Raw genomic sequence first — 25,687 nt, 5'->3', positions numbered from 1 at the left:
ACTTTCAGCATAAATTATTTTCAAAGAATAGCATTTGAGATTGTCCAATGTAAATGCAGAATATGAGCTAAAAGCAAGGGGAGAGATATGTTCCTAATGAAACTCCATTGATCTATGTAGAATTACTTTGAATCTATTGTTTCAGAAGATCTGTATTTTTTCCTTGTTATAAGTTATATAAGCAGCAATGTAAATCTTTCCTAAGTTTAACTGAACTTTATTTTAGTGTTTATGTCATTGTAATGTTAAAGGTGTTGTGGATATTCAAAATTAGAAAAAAAAAAAAATGACCAAACATATTTATTACAGAAAAGTATGTTAAAATAGCAGTATTTGATACTGTTTTTTTGATACTGTGAACATACTATTTGAGCAAAATTTCCTGATATGAATGCATCTGTTCCAAACAAATAAAAATTTCAGACAAAGTGGGTTAAGACTGACCTATGAATAAAAAAAAGGGAAATCTATTTCATTCATAACTTCATATTATGATATTTTAATGACAGTGAATTAAATATTTAACGTGTCTTACTGCCTTAAAAATAACAAAGTTCTTTTTATGTTAAGATATTGTAATTTTCCATTAAACCATCATGTATATTGAAAATTCGTACACTTCTCCTTATTAGGAAAACTGAGAAAATGCATTTGAATTTAGAATTGAAGTTTAAATACAAAATAACATTGCAAAAAATCCCATTCACTCTCATGTGGTGGCTGCAAACTTACCCTTTCAAATGGAAATTGCAGTGGCACTTCAGTGATCCTATTTGACTGAAGTGAGCAATACTGCACACTAAACCAATCTTTACATTTTACATGAAACTTCCTAAATAGAACAGGCCAAGTTTCATGTCTAATTTTTCTTTTATTTATTTGATTTTTTTTCAACACTACATGCATTTTTGCAAATACGGAAATTTTTTCCCAAATCGTTTATTTTTATCTCTTCATAGGACAGGTGAAAAGGCAGTCAAAGCGTTAGAGAGAGAGATTGATCTTCTTTCTAACTGCAAGCATACAGTTTAATCTGCACTGGGGGAACAGTTTTACCTTTTTATACCTGTGTTTTCTCACTCACTCTGAAGATTGACTAGACCAGACCTAACATGGCTAAAAAGGACATTACTTTTGGAATCTCTTCTATACTTCACCCAAGTTACCTGTAAGTACACCCTTTCATTAGAGAATGTGCTAGTTTCAGGTGCCTCATGGCTTTAGGAACAAATTAATGCTTTTTCTTCCAGGAATAAACTTATATTTCTTCTTCGGTGATGACTTAATTCTTATAGCATGAAGCCTTTATGTTGTCATTCAGCCACTTCTAGGTAATAAGTAACATTGTGACCTGTTACTACTACTTTTGCTGTTCTTTGCAAAAGCAGCAGTTGTCCTGATTTTCTTTCTTTAGTGTTTATACTACTACTGCAGGACTTTCAGAACACCGAATAAATTATGTTATTCATGGAAATTTTTACCCTTCCAATAAAGGCTGGAGAAACTTTTTAAAAATTTCTACTCTTGCACATGCTGGACAAAATCAGGTTTGATGCACAGAGACTGAAGGCATATTAGCTGGTATCATGGTAATACTTGCTTTGGCCAGATATTCAAATAGTGGTCATGGGCCTGATTTTTCAAATGACGAAAAATTTAGATGTAATTAGGTGTATAAATTATGTCATCTATACTTAAAATTAATTAAATTAATTTTACTGTTGTGAAGAACATTAGAGACAGAATTGATCACCTGGCCTTTATGTAGTTCATAGATGAATCAACCTACGTGCTTCAGACAGTCAGTGAGTCCCTCTAACGGCACAAGATTGGGATCTGCACTGGAACTTGCTCCAACCCTTCCTGACTAAATGGATAATGGGACTGGGGCTGGTCTCAGGCAAAAATAGTAATAATAATCCTATAAGAAACTATTAGTGTTTTGCTAGTAAGTTGTACTCATCACAGTCAAAAAGAAAATCTGAAATTTTGTTCTGCTCTGTTTTTGCTTCAGTGTTTTATGTCCATCTTCTGTTGTGCTTTATTATAGTACCATTCTCTGTGTGTTGCATGTGTTAAATTATAAGCAGTAAAATATTTTAGGAAATCAGAATTAGCTTAAGCTCTTGATAGGAAAAAAAAACCAAATGAAGACGGGAAAGAGGAGGTATGATACGGAAATTAAACGCAGTTCCCTGGGAAACAGAGACATTATTTTCAGAATGGGTAAGTATAACCATATACTGGTAAGCTTCTTTTAGGAGGTAGAAGTTACAATAATATGCCTGCATGAATCATTAGACATGTGCTTCTGATCTAAAAATGAAACTATTGATATTGTTATAAAAATTTATCCTCTGAATCTATGTAATGTTCAAGCTATCTTCCTGTTTCCTACAGTCCAGATGGAAGACCTCCAATTAAGTGCATTTTACAATTTATTTTCTTATTAAATTCAGTCCATATGCTGAGTTTTCAGCAGCAAAGAAGATTTTTATGCCGTGTTATTAGCACTGACCAGGATTTAAAACTGAACACAAAGACCCTCAGTACGAGAGAGTCTCACCACTGGTCTCACTATGATCATTGTCATCTTTCCGTGTTCAGTCTGGACTGTCCGTTTGACTCACCCACTGTGATCTCAAGATCGTATATGTATGACTGGTTTGAGATAAGGTATTCTCACTCTTCTTATATACTGAATTCATCTATTTTCAGCTTATGATTTTGCCCTTTCTGAGTGATCAGAAAGCAGTGGCAGAATTAAACAGGCCTGTGATGTCCAAATTTGTTCTGTATTGGTCAAAAGCAAATGGCCTTCCTAGCCTTTGAAGCATAATGCTCTGGAGTGGAATTTACCAGCAATAATAGCTAAAGCTTTTACCAGGAGTTGACAGTTTTTCCACATGATAATGAAAAAGTAAACTGGCCCTTCTGGCTCAGAGTTCAAGTCATAAAGGCAGCTTTTTCCTCTTTTCTGGTGTGACACTAAGTCCTGTGCAGGTGGTTATATGTCCTCTATCACCGCCTAAAGTAGATTCCTAAAATCTGTTTAGTTTTGCTTATTGTCTGATGTTGCATGCTGTATGCAATTAGGAATGGGGGTGTTGGTAGGTGCCACTAGCTTACACTCTCCCTTTTGTAGGGATTGTTCATTTCCCCTCTCCATAACGAAGGTTTTTGTTAGGGGTAGGGCTGGAGTGGTAAGCAGGTTCTCGAGCAACCAAGGAGTGTCAGATTGTAAAAGGTTGATATTTGCGTTGACAGTTTAGTGAAGTGGTAATATGAATTAGAAAAACGGAAGCAGGGCGGCTGTTAGTGTTCTCTGAAGCCCAGTGAAAGTCTTTCAGGGTGAGGGACAGATAATTATTGGCTAATCTGTAATCTGTAACACATCATAGAAAGTGTCAGTCCAGATGATTGTAGCAAGACCAATGATATTATTGATATTAAACACGAAGTTACATAAATGTTGCCTTATGAATAGCTGGTTTATGACAACTCTTCTTTAAAGAACTAACTGTTTTGCCTCATCTGTGGTAGACTCTTTCTTCAGGTACAGGACCTGCTGTAAAAAGGAAATTAAGATAGACCCTGGTATGGAGAATAAATAATATCATTCATCAGTACAGAGGAGGAGGAAGGACAACACATCTTCTAGAGAAAAAATTAAACTTTCACGTTTCACCATGCTTACAGTTCAGACATCTGACTTGGGTTTTAAAGGAGGTGGCTAAAATGTTGAATCAAATCATCTGACTGGGACAAAGATGGACAATGTTAAGCTTGATGGGAACTTTCACACAGGAGTAAAGAAAGAATACGATTCTCTGGCAATGGCAATGTCACTGCTAAGAAGAAGGGAGGACAGGAGCTTTACAGTGAGATGGGAGAGTCTCCGTAACTAATACAACTAAAAAGTCCAGTGGGGAAGAAATGGAAGATTTTCACTTCTAGAGGCTATTTGATATAAGAATAGGGTTTAGAACTTGCACAAACACAATCAGCAAAACAGTTTTCAACAATTGCTTCTGTCCTTGAAAGTTTTAAATCAAAAGGAGCGTGGGGAGGTGAACAGTGGTTACTCTACTAGCAATTCACATCGTCAGGAAGGAAAACAGAATTTTAAAACCAGAATGCTGTAGCATAAAAATATTTTTATCAGCAACAGAAAGAAATTGATCATAACTTGACATAACCTAGAGTATATAACAGAAGTAACTTAGCTGACAACACTTAATGTATTTCACACTTAGCTGTGTTTTTGCTTATTGTTTATAATGCCCAAGGACTTTTGTGGTACTTCCCAGTTACTCACTTTGGCGTGTACCCCAGCTGCATCCACGTACTTTTTCAGGGGAAAGCGGGATGTAAGCCGGCTCTTTCTCATCCCAAGCTATAGTTTCTACAGAAGGAAGCTTGTGCCTGTTGAGGTAGGCACTTTGGAATGGTTCAACCAGTGCTAGTGAGAAAGTAGCAGGATGAGTAAGACAGGAGAGCAAGCAATAGGACATATGCAAAGGTCAATCTAACTGCAGCTTAAGAATCCCTATTTTGAATGAGGATATGACCCTATTTTCCTTAGCTTTGTATCAATACAAAACAAAAAGTCTTGCCTACATGCTTGTAGTCAAAGAAAATTGAATCATTATTCTGTCAACATACAGGGATCAACATGAACGTTGTTTCCTGTCTGAAGGCCACGGTACTTCCAAGGTAGAAATGGCTTCGTCCTGAACCAGACTAGCCCTTAGTGGAAAAATCTGGCCCAGAAAAAATAGTGGGCAACATTCCACTGCTTTGGCTTTAGATGTGAATAGTATGTATATTGTAAGTGAAACTGTTATTTACATCTCTGTTAATCCTTTGGGCAAGCATTTCATGGAAGATCTTACTTGGACCTGCCATTAATTTTAATGAGATTTCCCATGGGGAGTGTTAGCACCAGAAGACTCTGGTATTTTTAACGTGTACTTTCTAATGTTCCTTAAGGCTAATGGCAGGATCCGTAAAGGAAATATGTTAACTGCAACCAGTGTTCCCATGTATCATTAATTAGTCTACCTGAGTGGTCCTTAATCCTTTCAGTTTCTCACTGTAGGCAGGAAGGTCTTGTGTAGGGTTCAAATGAAGCAAAAGTAGACATGCTCTGAAAAAAACAAAAATAATTAAGACAATTCTGAGAATGTCTCTTCAGTGAATTTAACTCTGTGTTTGTTTATAGCATGTATAAACATGAAGGGATAAAAGGGAGTGCCTGAACGAGAGCTATTGTTAGTATACGCAAACTCGCTGCAGAATAGGAAAAAACAACTGAAGAACTAAACAAAGAAGTAAAAGGTGAGCAGGTGCAGAACTTGGAAAGAGAAAAGTTTGAACTAGATGGGCAACATCATTTTAAAAGCAAAACTCTGTTTCCTTCTTGTTACAAAGAAAAAAATACGATCTACACATGTTTATTCGCCCCCTCTTTGATGGTTCCAGTTACAACGTCACAAATGGCAGTGACTGATTTTGATGATGAGAGTTGTTTTCCTCTCATTTTGAATTGTTGTCGTCTTTGCTTCTCTCTTATGTGGTTCTCTACTTCTTCCTTATATAGGACGATAAGGATTTAGAAACTTTTTATTTAGAAGGTTTTAGCCTTCGCAAATGCAGATATTGTAATGAATATTTCCATTCTTATTAGTAAAACAAGCAACCATTTAGAAATCCCAAATAAAATCCAAGCTGTAAAGTAAGAAAGTGCTTCTGCCTTAAAGAATTCATATTTTAAATGGACCAAATAATAAAAGACATGTTGTTTTCTCATTTAACAATGTGGGATGACGAATAGAGCAATTAAGTGACTGCTTATGGTTCGTGTCTAAGACAGGAACAGAATCGAGAGAGCCTGACTCTCCAGGCAGGGCATTAAAAAGATTACCTTTCTCTCCTCTGTGAGTGATGAGTGAAGGCTACACATTCAATAGCCTGGATTTGATGACGTGTGCACTGTATATCCTCCTTAATAAGTTGTGTTTTACTAGTTGGGGTTTTTTTGAATGAGCCTTCTAACTCATTAATGATAAAGTAGTTGTAGGTTGAATGAGTCACTACCTGAATAGTACTTTTTCATAATCGAAGTGACTGTATCACATCGGAAGAGATTGGTGGGGGGCTTTTCAGGGAAAAAGTACTAGAAAATGCTGCATGTGATCTTGTTTTCTGTGTAGTCTTTTCCTCTTGTGAACCTTTACCCCTGAAACACGTGCCCTAAATCTGAGGGAATGCTAATAAATCCATCACATCTGGTAGAAGACCCATGAATTGGAAAAGAGATGCAAAAATCCATTCTTTCCAGTTACTGTTGTCTGGTGTGCACTGCACAGAACCCATCCTTTTAAACCAGCCACAACGGTATAGCAATATACGTACTGCGGAAATGTTCTTATGCCATTACCTCTGTAAGATAAGTTCTCCAATGTTAAATTATAATCAAGGCTCCATGCAGTTTATTCTGCTGGAAGCTGAATTGGCTAGATCCTAACCTACGAGACACAAAACTTGGGAAAACCTGTTTTTATGGCATGCTATCTCTTTCCACTGACCTTGAAGGAGGTATGTCTGAGGCAGAACTATTAAACTAGAAATTGTTTAGAACAGACTGGAAATCCCAGAAGCAATTTGTTTGCACCTTCTGTAGAGAGTATGTAGAAGGTGGGTTGTAAGACAGGTAGAGATAGGCATTAAGGTGGGACCCTCTATATCTAGAACAATAGCTAGGAAGAAACTTGGAGTTTACACGCTCCATATTGCCAGACATGTTCCGAAACTCTCTTTGATGGGATTTTCATGCAGATAGCAATAAGATAATTGAAGGAATTCTCAATTTAGAAGCTGTTTATGTAGTTATTCCACATGAAATAGCAGAGCAATAAGTTGTTAAAATCAGGACAGGAATATAGATTTTCAGAGATATATTTAATGGCAATAACTGCTCATCTCTGCTAGTGATTCACTGATTTAATTCTTAGAGGGTCTTTTGGGGAAAAAAGATGAAATTGTCGTCGTTGTTCAAAGCAAGAAAATGAGCCTGGTTCTGAAAGATTAGAACTTTATGACTTCTGTAACTTAGGTAAGTTCAGATAACTTATCTGAAAAGGGGTTCTAGCAGAGACTCTGTTTACTTGGTAACTAAACCCTTCAGGGTAGGAGCTCTCCTTTCGTTTATGCTTGCACAGCACAGAGCATAGCAAGCCCTGGAGTGCTCAGTGGTAATAAAAAGGTTGGATAATTGCAATTCACTAGGAAAAACATAGGGCAGACTGTTAGATGTATAATGTCAGTGTGTCTTTCCAAGGACCTCATTTTAAAAGAGAAGAATCCTCCTTTCTGCTGCTGCTGAGCTCAGAACTTTCTGTGCTTGTTACCAAGAGACAGTTGCCGTATGAAATTAACTTTGTGCAAAAAGTAACAGCTTTTCTCATTCTTATGAATAGTTTCCAAAGGGTCATTCTCATGAGTTTGCTTTCTGTTCCCTGTCCTACCCATTTTAAGGGTTACATCTGAGTTACCCAGCACTGCAAAGCAATCTCTGTTGGCAAAGTTTGTTTTCCTATTATCATGTGAAAACTATTAGAAGTGGAAAAGTTCTCAGGCTTCAGTATAAAACTACAAAGCCCATCTGCACCCTTACCTGACTCGTGTTTGCTCCAAAGCTATTAGCATTTCTACCAATATAGAAGATCAGCTGAACTTACATCATTTTGATTTCATGGCATTTTACATATCACTGTTACAGAGTATATTTTAAATTCCTCATTTTGAAATATTTTAGCAGAATGAGGCCTTGTTAGAAGTGAAGAAGTGATATCTGATGATGGAATTCTACCTCTGCATCAAAATCAGCAATGTGGTGACCTCCTTCATAACGTTCAAAATTAGAAACAATTCTGGAATTTCTTTGCTTTAAAAAGAAAATTCCAGACAGTAAAAAAAAAAAACAAAAAACCATTTGTGGTCTGTTTTTATAATAGGGGAGAAAAAAGGAAAAAAAGAGTTTATAGTTTACCCAGGGTAAAAAAGCTGAATTTCAACAGCATGGTTTTTAGCCAAGCATTGTATGACCATATTTGTCTAACACAAACAATTCAGTGTTTAATACTGTAGTGGAACTGGATTCCCAATTGCCTAGGCCCTCATGTCTTTCATAAAAAAATCCCAAACCAAAACAAGTAATATTGAATGAGCCAGGCATTAGCTTAGTGTCTATCTGAGTGTACCAGTACCCTGGAGAGTAAAGTGATTTTTTTAACATACAAGGCTGCGTAAGGAAGGTTGTGTCACTGCCATCTATATCTAAACCTGTTTTTGACTATCCTGGGTTTTTTTAGGAGTCTATGCTATGGTTCATCAACAGTTTATTCTCCACAGAGTACTGCTGACTGAACATTATATATGCACAGGCAGGTGGGTACAACCTTGAACATTATAATGGTTAGGAATTATAAGCACAATTGCAAATTTTTACTTATTATGTGACCAAATGAAGAGGAGAGAGACTTTTGTGTTTTTCGATGTTACTGCAATGAACGTCTGTTTACTTAAAACAGCATACTTCTAGCGGACCCTTTTTATGTGTGGTTGGCCTTGAGAGAGAAAATATGGGGCTATACTGTAACAGCAGAAGTTTCGTTCAGGTAGTGCTCAGCTGGCTACTGGGCTGTGGAACCAGTGAAAAAACAGATGTGAAGCAAGGCTATGGAACCAGTTAGCAGGAGGGAGCAGACAAGCAGGTATTCAAAGCTAAGTCCTTGATGTACTGCCCTGTTTGTCTTTATGTACTGGAGAGGGAGACATGGGATGTCTTTCTGAAGAACAGATGTAAGGACTATTATTCAGGCCACTCCCTGCAATGTTCCTAATGGCATTAGTGGAAATTAGCCAGAAAACTACTAGCTGTGAACCCTCCCTCATGCATGCAGACCATATAAAAATTGGATTGTATTAGAAATAAATTCCCAATAGTTGAATTTTGGTACAGTTGCTATATATGTCCAGTTTCTCCCTACCCTCCTAGCTCTTTTTCAGAGAAGGCTTTCTCTGTTGTTGATTGATAGATATTTTTATTGCTTGGTATTATTCACTGAAAACATAGTGTTAATTTTTATGACCTCAGAATCACAAAGATGAATAGAGACCTTTACAGGTATACATTTTCTCCAAGGCACGCTGCAGTCATGCCTTGAATATTACTCTGCCTTTACTTAGACCTAATTACTCTGTAAATTTTTACGTCTCCATTACAATTTTTTCTTCTTTCACTCAACCTATGACACTAATCTAGCTGCTTTATTTGTTTCTTTTATTAAGAATAGACTTTCTACTACAGCTTTGTGGGGGAGGGGGGTTAGTCAAGAAAAATAACAATAAAACAAAATAAATAAACAATAAATAAATAACAATAAAAACAAAAATAATAATTCACCTGAAATTAATTTGGTAAAAATAATACATATGTGGTTATGTCTATTCCAAAACAAAAAAACATAGATAAGTCTTCAGTATGGGTACTAATATAGCCACTCATCATACTAAAGTTTCCCGGCAGCTCTTTTTATAAGATTACTACTTTCTCCTGCTTACAAGTTTATAAAACTCTGATCCTTGGGACTGATTTCCTTTGCTGGATGTCTGCCTCAGTCTGAGATTTCATGAAAAAACCCAGCCAAAATGTTTTAAACATTTCCAAAGAGCTGGAAAAATATACTGAATTGCTCATTTAAATAATTATTGAGGTATTATAATGGAAACACTCTGGTGGATTTGTCCTCTTGGGAAATTCATTTAAATTTTGGATGTGGCATTGTGTGTGTCAGGGTGGTATCTTTTATACTGTCTTGGGAAAGAGTAAACATATGTTCAAATTTGCACAACTTGTAAATCTGAAAAGTCACTTTTTGCATGTGCTCAGTACTTGCTAAAGATTGCCAGACCGAAAAAGACTCTCATATCTGAGCATTTTGTAATTCCTTGTACTGACTGGAGTGCAGTAAAGCCAAATTCTGTGGAAACTGAGCATGCTTCTGCCAAAGATTATGGGGATTTTATAAAGACTTTCCTTGTGTCTACTTCCAGCTATGTTAGCTGTATTAGAAATACGTTATCAAGAAAGGCAAACTCAAAATTGCAAAACTGAAGAAGTGCGGTTCCTTGCGAAACTTAACCACTTTTTGAATATTCATTAGGATTCAGTCCTTAATGATGTGACTGCATGCTCCTTTTTCTCAAAGGAACCAAACCCACAATGAGTGTGCAGGGCAAATGTTGTAATAAGCCATTCGTTACTTTGTTTTATCCTTGTCTGTTACTGTGCCCCCTTATTATCTTATTTATTACAGACTTTTAAAATCTTACTCTGAAAAACAAAATGACTAATTTGCTAGTGACATTCATCTCTATAATAACTGAGTTATTTACCAGCATTAATTAATTTATGACTTATCACTGCTGGATGGTCAGAAGGCAGAATTAACAGCTGGAGAGCTGAGATACAGCAAAAGGCTTTTTGAATTGGCCAGTTTTACTTAGAGACTTAGCTGAAAGAAAAATTATTGCTATAATCAAACACTATTTCTCCTGACTTCAGTTGCAGCTGTCAGGGCTCAGTGTTTCTGTGGATTGGGTCCTAGGTCTTCCAGTTCAGTATTTAGGATGTGTCTACATAACAGTGTGTCATTTTTCAGTGTGTCATAGGCAGGTCTGTGCTGTGAATAACGTGACGCTTTTATATTGTACAGAAGAACTCAGGGGCAGATAGAAGAGTGGAAATGAGGACAGACATAAACTGCCCCAAGATAAATCTTTCATGCAATTTCCACTTCTGGCAAAATGAAGCAGGGGGTTGTAAAAGCATCATAGGTAGTCTTGAAGAATGCTCAGACCAGAACCATGTAGGCCTGTCTGTTTTGCTTTTGTTTCCAGTGCATTTCCTTTTTTTGATCTGCTTTTGCTGTTACAGTGTTGATGAAGATGGGATCCAAAGACAACTGATGAATAATAATAAAATGTTGCATTCACTGGATAAAGTGCTAAAAATGAATGTGTAAGCAAATTCTAAACAAGAATGTTTGGAATAAATGGACAAAAGCTATCATCTCTTTAAGTTCTTCCCAGAAATGAATTAAGGCAAAATTCCTGACTACATAGTAAGTAGAGATATAGGGGAGAGAGTGGTCTTTTGGATTTGACCACAGATTAAGCGCATTACACTTTTTTTCCTCTTGTCACATACAATTTACAAAAACCTTTTTAACTGTGTTATCTGTTTGGATTTCATAAAAAGCATGTGTTTATCTTATCTAGGTTTTTTTAAAGGGGAGGTCATTTGCAAGATATCATGTGACCATTTGGTTACTTTATACATGAGGCTGTGATGAGCCTTAAATCTGGGAATCTGGAATGCTTTCCTGTGCTCTTTTTCCCAGTACTTTCTCATGGTACTAAAAAGGGTAGCAGGGTATGCTTCCACGGAGTGGCAGGGGCCGTTCTAGGAGGGACTGATATTAATCAGACAAACTCTAATAGTTGCTAACACTGATGATATGGTAGGTTCTAATTTTTTTCCTTTTCACAGTTCAATGAGGTTTTAACCGTAGTCTGTTCTGTTAGGTGCCAAAGCCTGGTTTTACTGAAGGTGGTATTTTACCAATTGACTTATTATCCTGCATGCCTTCTTTGTGAAATATCCAACCTGAAACATATTATTCAACGTTTCCATTATGGTTGCACACATAGCTCTCGGCCAGTTTGTGAGCGTGTACAAATACCAACAGTCAGGGTGTGCGGCAAAGATTTATGAAATTCTGTAAGTAGGTTCTAAGTCCTTTTTAAAATCAGGGCTTTTCATAGTATCTCAGAGTGAGATTCCCAAACTATGACATTTAAAATGACTTCCAGTGGCCATTGAGAAATCAAAGTAGTTTAACTGTTCCTATTTTTCTTTAAGTTTTTAGAATGTTAATATTAAGAATCCTCACAGATTCTGTATTAATTTGTTTAAGTGCTATACTTACAGCAGTGGTAATCAAAACTGCCTTAGAGTTCAAGGTTCGCATCTGTTATTCCAAGTAATATTCATCTCTTGTGTATATGTTACTACCTATCATCAGCATTGATGTGCCTGACTTTTTTTTTCAATTCTTTTTTTTTTCTAGCAGCATGTTTAATCCTTATAGAGATTCTCAGGAATTTTTAAAATTTAGCTTGTCTTAAAGATAATGAAAAAGTCTCATAATATATACATGGCTCATGCATTCAGACACTGAGCTGTTGCTGTGAAAATTAAGCTGTGAAAATTAAACACCCAAAGAAATCAAAACAGCCAGGTAAATGCTATCTTAGAGTGACAACTCTTGGATTGCAATACGTTGCTGTTTTGATCCACAATGTTTATGATTGAGTTCTTTAGCTGATGTAAATTGGATAACTGCTATGGACCCACACTGACCCAAACCAGCTTTTGGTGATTTGCCTAAATTACATCTAGGATTCTGAGCACTCCTCTTGTTACCTTTATAAATCAAAGCCCAAACAGCGAGCTTCGGCTTTTCTGAGAGAGATGGCATCATAAACGCTTGTCACAAAAATGAATTGACTTCAGAGCATTTTCCTTTGCAACTTTTTTTGCTAAATAAATATTTGGGTTTTTGTAGTTTAAACCCAGGATTTTAAGGAACATTATAAAAATATATTTAAGTTCACACTGTATTTTGTTAGAGATTTGGGATCACAAACCATTGAACTTACAGAAAATGTCCAGTTTGCTTCTAAAATGCCGTGAAATGAAATGCGTGGAGGACGGCCAATCCTTTCTAAACTACACAGTATACTCAAGGTAGACTTTATTGAATATGTCATTCTTTACATCCAGCCTTTTGGTAGCGAAATAAAATAATACTTTCTCTAGGACATGTTGACTTGTGGCGCGATATAGATAGAACAAGTGAGTAGAATTAGAATGAGTATTGTAGTGAGTAAAAAATCTATAGAAGTGTCCGGGTTTTCGTTATATGCCATAACTATTGCTATCCTAGTCTTGGCTAGTAATTTGTGATCCCCATATCATCTTGCATTGAGCATGGAGGTGAAGTGTATTGACTGAAATATACTGAGCGGTTTACAACACATTTGGGGATCTGGAATCTGCTCATTCTTCCATTATGAAATAAAAGAATATGTACATTTATGGAATCACTTTTCATGATTTTTCCAAAGTGAAAATGTTTCCACAGGCAAAGTTTAGACCTGCCCAAGGGAGAAGATTCTGTAGCTCAGTAGGTAAAACTCTCTTCCCTATATTTCCTCTATGGGGAGAGAAGAATATACTAAGAGATTTACTGGTATGATAACTAGTAGGTTATCTGTGATCAGAGACAGAGTTTTCATTACGGAGGATAGTTTATGTTCCTAATATTAGTAGCTTTACTGAAGTTCTCTGAGTCTGTATTTAGGTTGTAAACTTAAAAAAAGCTTGTAGCGAAAAGTTTTAAAAACATGAACAAAATTGTAACCTAGAGAGTGAGAAAGGAGAAAAATTGAAATAATAGATTTTTATTTTTTTAAACGGTAGGGTTTTTTCATGCGTGTATTGGCAATATTTAATAAGTAAGCAGGTTCAATAATATAAAAAATAGGATGGATGAGCCTTAACTTAATTGAATTTCATCTTTTACAGTTGTTCTTGTGCTGGTTCACATTTTTTGATCTTGAACATTCTGGACTCAGTTATATAGTCTTTTCTGCACTGCTGAGCAATCACTTTAGCAAAGTTGTTCGTTGTTCCTGGAGCGAATAGGATTGATCTTTTCAAGGAATTGCTCAATAAAGAGTTTGAAAATTGAGTCCTTTGGCTTGTTCTGTGTGGGATTAGGTAGCTCTCTTATTTTCCTTTTAAAGAACATTGCAAGTTTTTGCTAATGTGCCAGAAGAGCACTGTTCAGGAACCTAACGCATGTAAGAAGTAAACAGGGAAATGTTAAGAAAACAGAAAATGTTTGTGGAACTGCCAAGTTATTTTAAGCTTTGGAAATGATCTCATAATATGGAAAAATAAAAAGGAATGTAAATGAATTATTCAGTAAAAGGTGGAAAATGATAGAAGCTGAATTACTATAATTCCTGATAGATTTCTCAATATTTTTGATGAATGATGCAACAGAAATTGTCACACTTATCATTTAAAACTATGATTAGTGATTAATTCTCTGATTTTTGGAGATGTTGTTATTAGTAATTTTCTCGTTCTGGTGTATTGATGTGTCTTAGGATGGGTAAAATAAGCAGAGCAACGTAAGAAATAACTTAAAGAACATTTTCTTTTGTATATTTCAGGGTATAACTCCTGTCACTGCTATCAAAGTGTCAGATCAGCTTTGACTCCAATTTCGTTTATCATCTAGGATTTTGTTCCGAACAAACCCTGTCATTCCTTCCTTCCAGCATTTAAAGGCATTTTCATCAGCTATGCTGACAGTCAGATCACTCAGATGAGTGCTGTTCTCCTCACAATTACTGTAACTAATTAAAAGTAGATTAGTACATGTAATAAGTTGTGACATGCCTTGGTAAGAGACCCATGAGCTACTGTCATTCTTTTTTTATACATCTATCCCTCTTCAAGTTTTATCTCAACTGAGATTGTAAATTCTTCTTTGATAGTTAGCAGAAAGATTTTAATTTGATCTCAGAATTTTATTGCTTAATAAAGGCAGGAGAATACTCATGGGAATCAGTGAAAAGGATCTCTTTCTCCTAAGGTTACTAAGTTGGACAGTTTTGAGTTTCCGAAAACATAAGACTTTTCTGGTTCCTGAAAGCAAATCTTGAGATGTTATAAATTTGTTTTTGAGTAAACAGGTAAAGTCTTAGCAAAATAAAAATGCATTTGACAAAGCGAAATGAGTCCTGAAGTTAAACTATGAAGTTTAAGAAGTACATGTTATTAATACAACCATTCTACTTTTAAAGCAGAAAGTCAAACGATAATTTTGAAATCATGTTTTTTCTCAGCCTTCCTAGTTTCTCTGTTTCCTGACAGGTGGCTTCCAGTAGATTTAGAAATTGATATCACACGCATTTCTAAATGAAGAAGCAGAATTCTGAAGAATGACTCAGGAATTGTGGGAATTGTGTCCTGAATAAATGGGCAAAACTGCTGGGTTTTAGTGCTTTCTGAAATACAGGTGTTAGCTGATGAAGCAAAATTACATTACGATATCAAAATCTTCCAGAATCATTTTTTGGAGACATAAAATGATATCAGGGGAAGTTTCCTGTTTAAGTAGGATAGCAAATGAAGATGTACTTTGAGTTTTGTTTAATTAGACAGATGTCTTGGCAGAAGTTCACTTAAAAAGCGTAGCCTTTAAAAACCTGGAATCCAGCTGCTGAAATGTCTGTTTAGCAAAGTCTACTACCTTTTGGATTAAAATAGCTGAGTTAAGGAAATATATGATGTATAAAGCTTTATTTCTACATTGAATAACTTGTTGTATTTCCCATAAAGTCACTAGGACTCTGTGAATTTTTAGTAGTCCTACCCAGAAGTAGGATTGCAATAAGGGAAGTATTTTTTGAAGCTGATGTTCAGAATTAGAAAGTCCACTTTTAATCAGTTTGGACTAGATACAGTTCTTTGTCATTCTTTAACAGAAATATTCCGTTCTTATTTTAGATCTCCTATGATATATTGAGCACTACGTATATTTACAATCAAAACCTTTTTTATTAGCTTTGGGATCAGCTTGCTTATTTAAGGTAATAAACAAGGTTGATACAAAGGCATGAATTCTGGACTTTCACTCCATGTCAATTGACAGGATTTGCTGATCAGTATATATCAGTCTGATATTTGACCCAAAGCTTTTAAAGACACTTTCCTGAACCTTTCAAAAACAATCTATTTTTGCACTGACATTGTATACCCAAGAAAGCTATTTTGGGGTGATTCATTTCCTGATGTTTATAAACACTGTGGTAATTTCTGCACCAAATGATAAATGTTTCCACTAAATGTGGAAGAAATAGACAATTTGTGTCCTTAAATATCCTCATGTTAACATGTTCCTTCTTCACGTTCAATAAACGAGCGTGTTCTAATTGAGATCAGGCAGTCTTTTACGACCCTCTACTGAAGTAACTCGCTGTCATACAGTGCTGATACTTTCTACAGCTCCATAGGGTTTCTCATAGGCTTTGTGAAACACTGGCTGCACAAACCTATAGACAGATTACCGCTTGGCTGCCCTACCCACCATAGTTCAATTTGTACAGAGCATTGCCAGTAAGATCATTTACTTTGCCCATCTTCCAGACAATATTCTCCTTTTTTTCATTCTAATGTCTCGAATGACAATGTGCTTCGTAATACATTTGGCTAAAATATCTACAAACTTTTCCCCTGAAGCATATTATCTACTGATGGCTTGACTACATTAACAAAGAGGAGTTACTTTTTTATTGGCTATAATTTGCTCGCTACAGGTTTTTTTCTAATTAAAACTGTAAACAGTCCAATGGAAATGCACTGTCTTTCTCCAGATTTCTATAGCATGTAGTCTTGATCCTCTCTGGAGTTTTGATTATCACAGAATACAAATAAACAGTGATAATGAATAATAATCTACTAATTTAAGCACTGATTATTGCTATTAAGGTGGAGTTGATTATAGTTTTGTCTGAGAGTTCATTCTGGGTGAAAAAAAGCAATAAAAAGCACATCATCTCTTATTGCAGCCAAATATTTGTAAACTGAAGTTGCTGAGGGCCTGAGTAGTAACAGTCGTCTTGCAAACAGATGGGACAGTCTTGTGTTTGTGAACTTTTGCCCTAGGAAGCAAGGGGGTAAAGGAAAGGAAGGAGGAGAAAAAGGAAGAAATGCTCAGTAGTGGTTATCTACTGGGTAGTGTTACCTTGCAATACTTGTTTCATTCGGGCATGTGTGTATATTAAATCTCCAGGAATAATCTCAGAATAATTCAATACTGGGAGGTAGGTATCATTTTGAAATTTCATATTGGATGTTTGCATAGGTGTTAGGGTTGGTTCTGCAATATCAGAGTAACAGTGTGGTGCCCTGGGCTGTCAGTGATGTCATGGATTAAATTGTATTCTCCCAGTAGAAATTTACACCCTGTACTTTCAACATGAGAAATCATTTAAAATATGGAATAAGGCATCTGTACTTTTCCCTCTGTTTAAATCTTCTGCTTAGAAGTCTAAATTAATTAAATTAACAGGGATTGTAAAAGTCTTAATGTGGTCTAAAATTTAGATGAGAAAATATATATTTAAGAACGATGACTTTGCTGTGCAGTAATACTAACTGCTGCTCTACTTGAAAGAGTGAAGTTAGTTTCAGAATATTTTTGGTTTTGGCTTTCTTGAAGTCTCTGTACACCTAGGGTGCCATTAATGCAGGTTCTTGGTGTTCGCTGGTGGATTTTTTTACATTCTGTTTTGAAACTGGCGATGTCAATCATCTTTCATACAAAGTGAACCTGTTACCACTTTTAAATCTGGTTAGATGGGAAATATTTCCTACAGACATTTATACAGGAAATCTGTCAGTGTTTTTGTTCATTATCGTATGCTTTCTGTTTTCTGAAATATGCTTTATTACTTTGCAGCATCCTAGCAGGGTCATCCTGTCTCTCTTGAACTCCGCAGATACTGTTCCTCCAGCCATTACAAACTGTCCACAGGCCATCACTGTAACCACTAAGACACATCCAGTACAAGTCAGCTAGGAATAACCTAAAATTGCTGATGACAATGGAGTTGCTTCTATATCCAATGGCTTCCAGTACAGAACTTATCAGGTTCAATACACAGCCCGTGATGAAGCTGGCAACATGGCCTATAATGTTTATATTCTCACTAATAAAGCTCTGCCTTCGCATACTGAGGGTTTCAAATGGACTTGGAAGGAAATGCACTATGCTGCTGTGATGAACTATCTTAAACACAGTTTACTTCATAAGCTGTCCCCTCCGTTGTTGTTACAGCCCCTCTGCTGGACCATTCTGCTTACATATGAATACTCTCTTTAAGCACTTCAATACAGAGTCTGCTAACTAGTTTAACAAAGGTAAATTTAAAGTATTTTAAGCCGTGTCATCTGACAGTGTACCAAAGCGACTGGCACGTGCATATACAAGGCACTCTGCCTTTCTTCAGTAGGAATTACTGCTTCCTACAGAGGATGGAGAGGACTAAGAGGGTGATAGATTTGGTGAAGAGTATTTGCAAATCTTGTTACCTTGGTTTGAGAATCTACTGACTCATTAATTTAAGAGGGTTCCCATAAAGGATTGTTAGTTTCTAAGCAGTAGATCAATTATCAGTCTTTTTTGTGTAGCTATGCACTCTAACGACATAAATGTGTACAGATATACACTGTTCTGAATTAAGGTCACAACACTGAAAAAGTAGTTACTTTAAAAGAAAAAACAAATAGAAAGCTACTTCTGGTTTGTTTTTGTTTGTTTTTTTTTTTTGTAGAAGCCAGAGCATGACTACAAAGGTTCATTGACATGATGGCAGAACATTAAAGTAGTTTACTGAGGATAGGAACTACTTCCAATAAAGCGTTGGGAATGGCTTTAATAGAACTTCCAAAAAACTTTTTGAGATGTTTAGAGTTTGCATGTTTGATTTTATGTATATTAAAACTCCTGCACGTGCATTCGGCAGTAGTTAGTCTTATATTCTGCACACATCATCAGTTAGCCTGTTTTTTAAAGTCTCTGGAAGTAGTCTTAAGCTTATTTCAATGTGAATTTCAGATGGAAGTTGTGATTTGTTTTTTATTTTGTCTGAAGTAGTTCCTCGTTTTTGCCAATGTTATTTCCTGCTGCTAATGCCACTTTCAGAAATAAGTAGTGTCTTTGATAATTATATATACATATACTTTAACCATATTTTACAAAAATACAATTAATTCTGCTAAACCTGAGCAAGACCTCACTTTTGTGAGGAAAATAAAAGTGAAAGTTAAGATTGAAGGTGTTATTTAATTTCTAATGAATAAAATGTTAATTGCTGTTTAACAAAGAAATTATTAATTTCTTGGACAGTTGTTTGCTGTGAATGGGTTTACCCCTTCAGATTTAGAAATCTAAACAGGAAAATAAATTCATTATGTTTTTAGTTGGCTTGTACATATTGTTTAGGAGGAAACTAATAACATAGGTTGTCTTTAGCTGGGATAATACTGCACCAGTTGTGACCAGTCAGGAAGACTGAGTTATTCAAGCTCTTTCATTTATTTATTTTAGAAAATTAGTTTGGCTGCTTATCAGGAAATGACTTCAGTAAGGAAGCACAGTTATTCAATTATCAAACGCTCCTTCTTCTAACTCTTCTAACAAAATACATGCAAGTTCGGTGTTAAAAAAAAAAACACATTTATTTGTAGATTCTTGTATTCAGTAATTCATATTACATGCAGCATGATACACCCAGAGGTGATTTTGTCACAGGGGTGCCATTGTGATCGGATTACAAAAAAAAGGGTTGGAACCCAATTGGGTTGGGGAAAAAAAGGCTGGGTTCATGGGAGGGCTATGTTGTTTGAAATTGTCTGAAAGGAAAAAAATCCATTATAAAAAGTGTCCTAGCAAATTCTTCTGCCTTCCAAGAATAAAAAGGTGAGTATTTCAGATACAAAAGCAAATTGAATAGAAACGAATGGTTTAAAGGTTTGAGTGCATTTGCTAAAAGGGCAGTGAAACAAAGGCCAAAACATTTTTCTGATTTGTATGACATTAAAAAGCAGTCGGCAAACCCCTAGTTGTCTGATTTTGGATGAAATGTGAAGGTTATATTCAAGATTTGTTGATAAAATCTTAAGGTATTGCTCAAGGTAAGAAACTCCAGAATGTTATTTAATCTGTTAACGCAATTTGTTGTTGTCTCTTCGAGGGCATTATATGCATATGTATTTTATATATTTTACATATTATATATATTATATGCATTATGTATTTTAATTGTTATCAGTTTAAGAGTACTATATAAACTGCATGAGCGAAATGTTTAAAGACGGGATATATCTTCCTTAATACCAGAAATTAGATACATTTCATTAGCCTACTTAACCAGAAGTTTATATACTGTATAATGCTAAAATATATGAGGAAAAATATGAAGTACACATTAATTGTTTTTATGCTGAAGTGGGACAGGGATACCCCATAGAAGGGGTTAGCCGATGCTGCAGATCTGTCTTGTTTAGTATCCAGTGTGTAAATGGAATAATTTAGTAGAGAAACACTGATAACATACTTTCTCTTCTGAGAGGCCAGCTTGCTGTAAGGCCAGTCAACTCTGTTAGGGAATCTGATGTTGTAGCTGAGGGTAGTGACATTCACTACTGAGGCATAAACTTTTAGGGTTCCTTCACTACTGCCATTTTAGTCATGAAACTTCATCCTGAAGCTTAAATAATGTGTTTGAAGGGAATTAAGAAAAACAAATGTATCTAGAACCTTTGGAAGATGGCTCTAGAACCAGAAGAAAATAGCTGGTAGCAGATATAGCCTGCATCTGGGGCAGACGTCAATGGTAGAAAGGCCTGTGTTATTTTTAATATAGACGTATACTGCAATCAGGGGCTTAAAATCAGGGATCTGCACCAGCAATTAAAGCATATGTAGTAGTTTCAATCTACCCAGTTTGAAATGATGCTACACATTGCCAAAAGGAAAAGGAAAAGGACAGGGAAGAATAAACACAAGCATGACTTTTCCTGTTAGATAGAATGACTAATTACCAGAGAGAAGACAATAAGGGAAATTTTAGCATTTCAGAATTTTACATCTCATGTTCCATTTTTTTAATGAGGGAATTTTTTTACGGTAGCCACTTAAAAATAATGAATTTCTCTCCCTGCAAAATTAGTGTGTATTCTTTGCTTCAGTGCTTCCTCATTATTTGGAAACTCATTCAATAAATAACTTCAAAAAAAAAAAAAAAGTTAAAACATTCCATTTCCCAGGGGGGAATTGAGTCATTGTGTTTCTTTCTGGCATGATACAAATGGAGTTTAATCAGTGATGTTTCTTTTATTGACATTCCATTTAGAACCTGATCTTTCGTGTGCTGACAACCTGCCCTCTGATGGGGCTGTCGTACCCCAGCAGCAGAATGGACAAACAGCAATTTTGCACCCCGTTCCGTATGACGGGCAGTCATTTCCACTGAAGAGCAGGCCTGGTGTATTTCTCTCAGGCTTCTCCTTCTACAACAAATCCCTTTCATTTGGATGAAGTCTGGCAAATGAAAAGCATCGTATGCCAGACGCTCGCACAGGTAAAGAGGTCTTGAAAATTTCAGCAGATTTGATTACTTAAAGCTTTTTGCTGATTGAAAGCTTATTGATTAACCCATTCAGTTACTATTATAGAAATCCATCAAGAATAAGATGAGTATGATCTAACGGAGAAAAAAATGGTTTTGTTTCTTTGTCTCCAAGTAGGTTGCCCCTTGGGTCAATATTTTGATGTCAGATGCACTAAAGTATATTGAGTTCAGAAAAATTACACTGGAATAAAGCCAAAGTTACTGAGAAACTGGCTTGAGAATATAGTCTGCTTTACTGCTCTTGCAAACACTAGTTGCAGTTTCTGTATGTTTTTGTGCATTTGTAAAATACACATACATCCTCATGCAGATTTTTATTGATGCTGTTCTTTAAGGCTGAAGTATAAGCTTTCTGTAACAATTTTTTCATTGTGTCTTCTGGGAAACCTAGATATTTGCATCTTTTTTGTCTCTAAAAAACCACAAGCCAGAGCAGTTTTTTGTCGATTTCACTGTTTTCGTGACTGTTTGCTGAATGATGGGCCATATCAGATACGGAATCTTGTGGCAACAGTATGAAAAATAATCATTTTTACTACAGAATTATTAAGCAAAGATTCTTCAAGGACCTGATACAGAGAATGCTGATTTATAAATCCAGAATATGCCCTGGAGCCCTGGAAAGCCTCATGTTTTCCTTCTCCATTGGCTACTGTTTGGAGGGACTGTGCTTGGAAGTTTACCAGAATGGATATTCCAGAAAAATTATTTACAGTTAAATTGTTTCTGTTCTAGTGTGGATAAAGAAAATTGAGAATGAAAACCTACAAAGCTTTTTTAGTCTGGAGGAACAGTGTCCACAAGGGGAGTTCTGGAATAACTAGTCTGGAATAGCTATTTTGGGTAAGCTGCCAGCGTACGCAGCACCTGCTGATGAGTACTGTACTGTCTTTTTTTAATTAGAAATCTATTAAAAAAGACTTCAGATGTTGGAAAAGAACATCTTGTTTCTTAAAACAGAGCCAAGAAAGACTCAAAGCAGATAAGAAAACTAAATATTTAAACAAAGGAGGACCACAATATGTTTGGCCCTGTTCAAATTCCACGTGAGACTGAAATCTCAAGGAGCTTTTCTCTTGCAGATGTTCCCGCATGGCTTGCAGGAAGAAGTACAAGGATAATACAGCACCAGATAGTGTCTACTAAAAAGGATCCCAGACTTACTTGACTGTCAAGAAGGCCAGGTAGTCACAGACCTCCACTGAACAAACAGGTAAAAATAGGTTGTCACAGTAGGCCCAAGAGCCTGGGTCCTGCCTGCGGCACTGGAGCTCCAGCTGGACCGGGAGAGCTCTTATATACTGCCATTGCAGGAGTACGATATAAGTACTCTTAAATAGATTTGGGGCTCACATCTTGGACTGGAGACTTCAGAGACAGTTAATCTAATCGGCAGATGAATTGACTTTGAATCTCAAAGCAAAGCTGAATAATTTTAATGACACATAGTTGGAGGAGATATAATATTGTAATCCCCTATCGCATGGCCATGGTAAGTACTTACAGATGATGAAGAAACCTTGTAAAAAGAAACTGACAAGTTCAAAGCAAGTGAGGAGAAGCAAGATATTTTCTGCTGAGTAGTGCTTTCTGTCAGCACTGAAATGACAACATACTGCTCACACTGTACATTTGTTACTGTGATGATCTCGTTCTCGATTTTAAAACAGCTGTTTTTTCTGAGAGGCATTATTACACACCAGAAAAAGTTCATTTGGTCCTATTCTGCATTCAAGAGAAAGAAATTGACCATATTTCATTTATTTTTAGTATATCCCTTGAGCTGAATTGTTAGAAAGATAAAGCATGAAAATAATGGTATAGTAATATCTGCCAGGATCATGCTATCCTTTAAATTTAAACATCACTTCTATGCACCGAAGCATAATCTTGTACTTGTAATTATTAATCAGCAGCACATTATCTGAACTACTCAAAGTCAGATGTCATAGTGGGTCCAGAAAAGGAGATTCACTGCAGTGTCATGAAGATGATTACAATGAGGCAGCAGTGGAAAAAAGAACTATTAGCGACAGTAGAACGCATTGTTGCCAGAGACCCTCTGTTCTTTCCAATTGTACCCTGCAGCCAAGTGCACATGGTAATTTTAAAACATCAGGTCCTTCAGTTCATTGTGGGCCTGAAAATGTAATAGAATAGGCCTGGAAAAGGTAATAATTTGAGTGTTTCAGTTTTCTGAAAGCAACGTTCATTTCATTTTTCATTTTTTATTTTAATGTACTTCAGAGCATATTCTCTCCTGTGGTTGCTCACACTGTCCAGTCAATTTCAATTATTTGCCACATGAAGTAAAGCATGATTCTGTAAGTATATCTCTAAGTGTATTAGCTATCATCAGTATGCACTTATGACTGTTGTATCCTTGATTACAGAAGAACACACCACTATTATCAGTAAACCTCTTTAACTTGCCACATTTGTGTTTTAAATATGTTTATCCTGCACATAGGTGATGACAATAAGCTTTCAGAGGCTGCTTCAAATAATTACTGTCTTGCAGAAATGTATAATACTTACTTAAGGTTATTTAGTGCAGAAACTATAGGGAAGTTCTGAAGAACACATAGGCTGCAAGGTAAGCTGGTCAAACGCAGCTGAGTGCATTGCTTGAAATCTCTAGTAGTTATTAGGAAGTTGATGAATGGAACTTGCCAAAAAGGTTTCCAGTGAATGGACCACATTAATGTTGTTGATTTGTGACAGTGATGATAATGCTAATTCAAGGGTTAGGTGGAAGCAAGCAGGGCAAACCGGATTGATTATTATTTTTTTTATTTATTTAATGAAGCAGACCCAAATGTATTTAATCCAAAAACATGACAGTTCTGTGCAGTTTACTTAACAGTTCAGAGGGAAGCATTGCTAGACTAGTCCTTTTTGTGACAGTCGTTTATTGTTGTTTTCAGCTGCAGCTAAAGGCGAAATTATTAATAAAAAGGGAAAGTGTTCTTGACCTTTAAAGAGGTCATGTTCATTTCTAGACAGTTAGGCTCACCTTGACATTTTATTTAAACTGATTTACTTATGCCCATAGAAACTTTCTAATCTGGAAGCAGAGCATAATTTTTAAACTCTACAGTAAATATCTTCAGCAGTAAATGTTGCTTTAACAGAAATAGGAATGATTTCTTTTTCTTGGCACCCCGTTGTAGGGAACTAGGCTAACCACTGTAGATAAAGCCAGATGAAGTAATGTTATGAATGCAAGGAGGTGCAGGAGGAGGAAAAGGAAAAAGAGAAGAGAGTGTGAAGTTGCTACCATTTCATTTATCATGAGTGTATGTGCCATGTCCACTAATGGAAGAAGCTACAGCCTCCTCTTAAACTTTTGCGCTCATATGCCTGGAAAGGAAGGTGGAGAACGTCTGCAAATGGAGGACATGCAATTTTTCTGTTTCTAAAGTAAGTTTCTTTGACAGTGATGGAAGAGGCTCTTTTTGGAGTTCTTAAATCACCTATATTCCATACTTGCATAGGTTTTTGTTTTTTTTTTTGATAAGAAGGCTCCATAAGCCTTTCCTGCTAATATTGTCTTTGTTTCCTTTGCAGTATTCCTGCTAGCTCTGAAAGTGTTCATATGGTCCATGCATGTGTAGAAATTTTATGCTGTATTTATTTTATGCTTCTGCTGAATTAGAAATATGATGAATGTGCAGTTCTTAGATTTATGTGGCTTTCAAATTGCAGCTGCCTCTGCATGTAGAAACTGATAGAGATTCCTTCTCCCTTTAGTTGTTTCAACAGTATTAAAAGGCATAAACCAGGGATGATTGAGGAGAAGGCCAGAGATTCCACAGCACAATGAAGAGTGCACAGCCAGAAAACCATCTCAGCGCATTCTTCCTTGTAGGCCCTTACTGAAAGAGCAGCACCAGTTATTCCCCAGCACCAGAACAACTTCAGTGAAGCAATGAGTGTGAGTTAAAGAATCTCTGAGGCTTAGCTCACTTCATTCTTGTGCTAAGTGTTCCTCAACTGAAACAGAAAGACAGTAAGTACTAGTGATTTGCTTGCTGTGCTCCTGTGGACCGTGCACAGCTGACAGGGTTGGGGAAATGAGGTAAGGTTGGAGTGGTAGTAACTCCACCAGTTCCCAAAGCCTTTGGAGGTGGCTGGTACCAGGGAAAGCATCTTGCAGGGATGTGGATACCCACCAGGTGCCAGTCTTTGGTGATTACTAAAAGTACAGGATTTGAGGGGAGGGTCTGGAAAACTAAAAAATCATATCATGCCCGTGAAGTACCGAGAATGGAAAAAGGTG

General features: G+C 36.2%; 1 long non-coding RNA gene across 7 annotated transcripts in view; it reads left to right on the top strand.

The window, feature by feature from the left end:
• LOC104138611 (uncharacterized) overlaps positions 1 to 25,687 on the top strand; it is a 109,368-nt gene that overhangs the window by 52,722 nt on the left and 30,959 nt on the right. For 3 of the 7 annotated variants that reach the window (XR_011141880.1, XR_011141878.1, XR_011141875.1), the window contains exons 3-5: positions 21,127 to 21,354; positions 22,488 to 24,828; positions 25,159 to 25,342. This is a non-coding gene — a long non-coding RNA (uncharacterized lncRNA). Of the gene's footprint in view, positions 1 to 964; positions 1,169 to 21,126; positions 21,355 to 22,487; positions 24,829 to 25,158; positions 25,343 to 25,687 lie in introns of those variants that run through there. The other 4 variants (XR_011141881.1, XR_011141879.1, XR_011141876.1 and 1 more) reach the window with 4 other exon arrangements.

This window comes from Struthio camelus, chromosome 6 (assembly GCF_040807025.1).
Source record: "Struthio camelus isolate bStrCam1 chromosome 6, bStrCam1.hap1, whole genome shotgun sequence".
NCBI lineage: Eukaryota > Metazoa > Chordata > Aves > Struthioniformes > Struthionidae > Struthio > Struthio camelus.
Note: the sequence above shows the minus strand (reverse complement) of the source record. Positions and strands in the feature narration are given on the sequence as shown.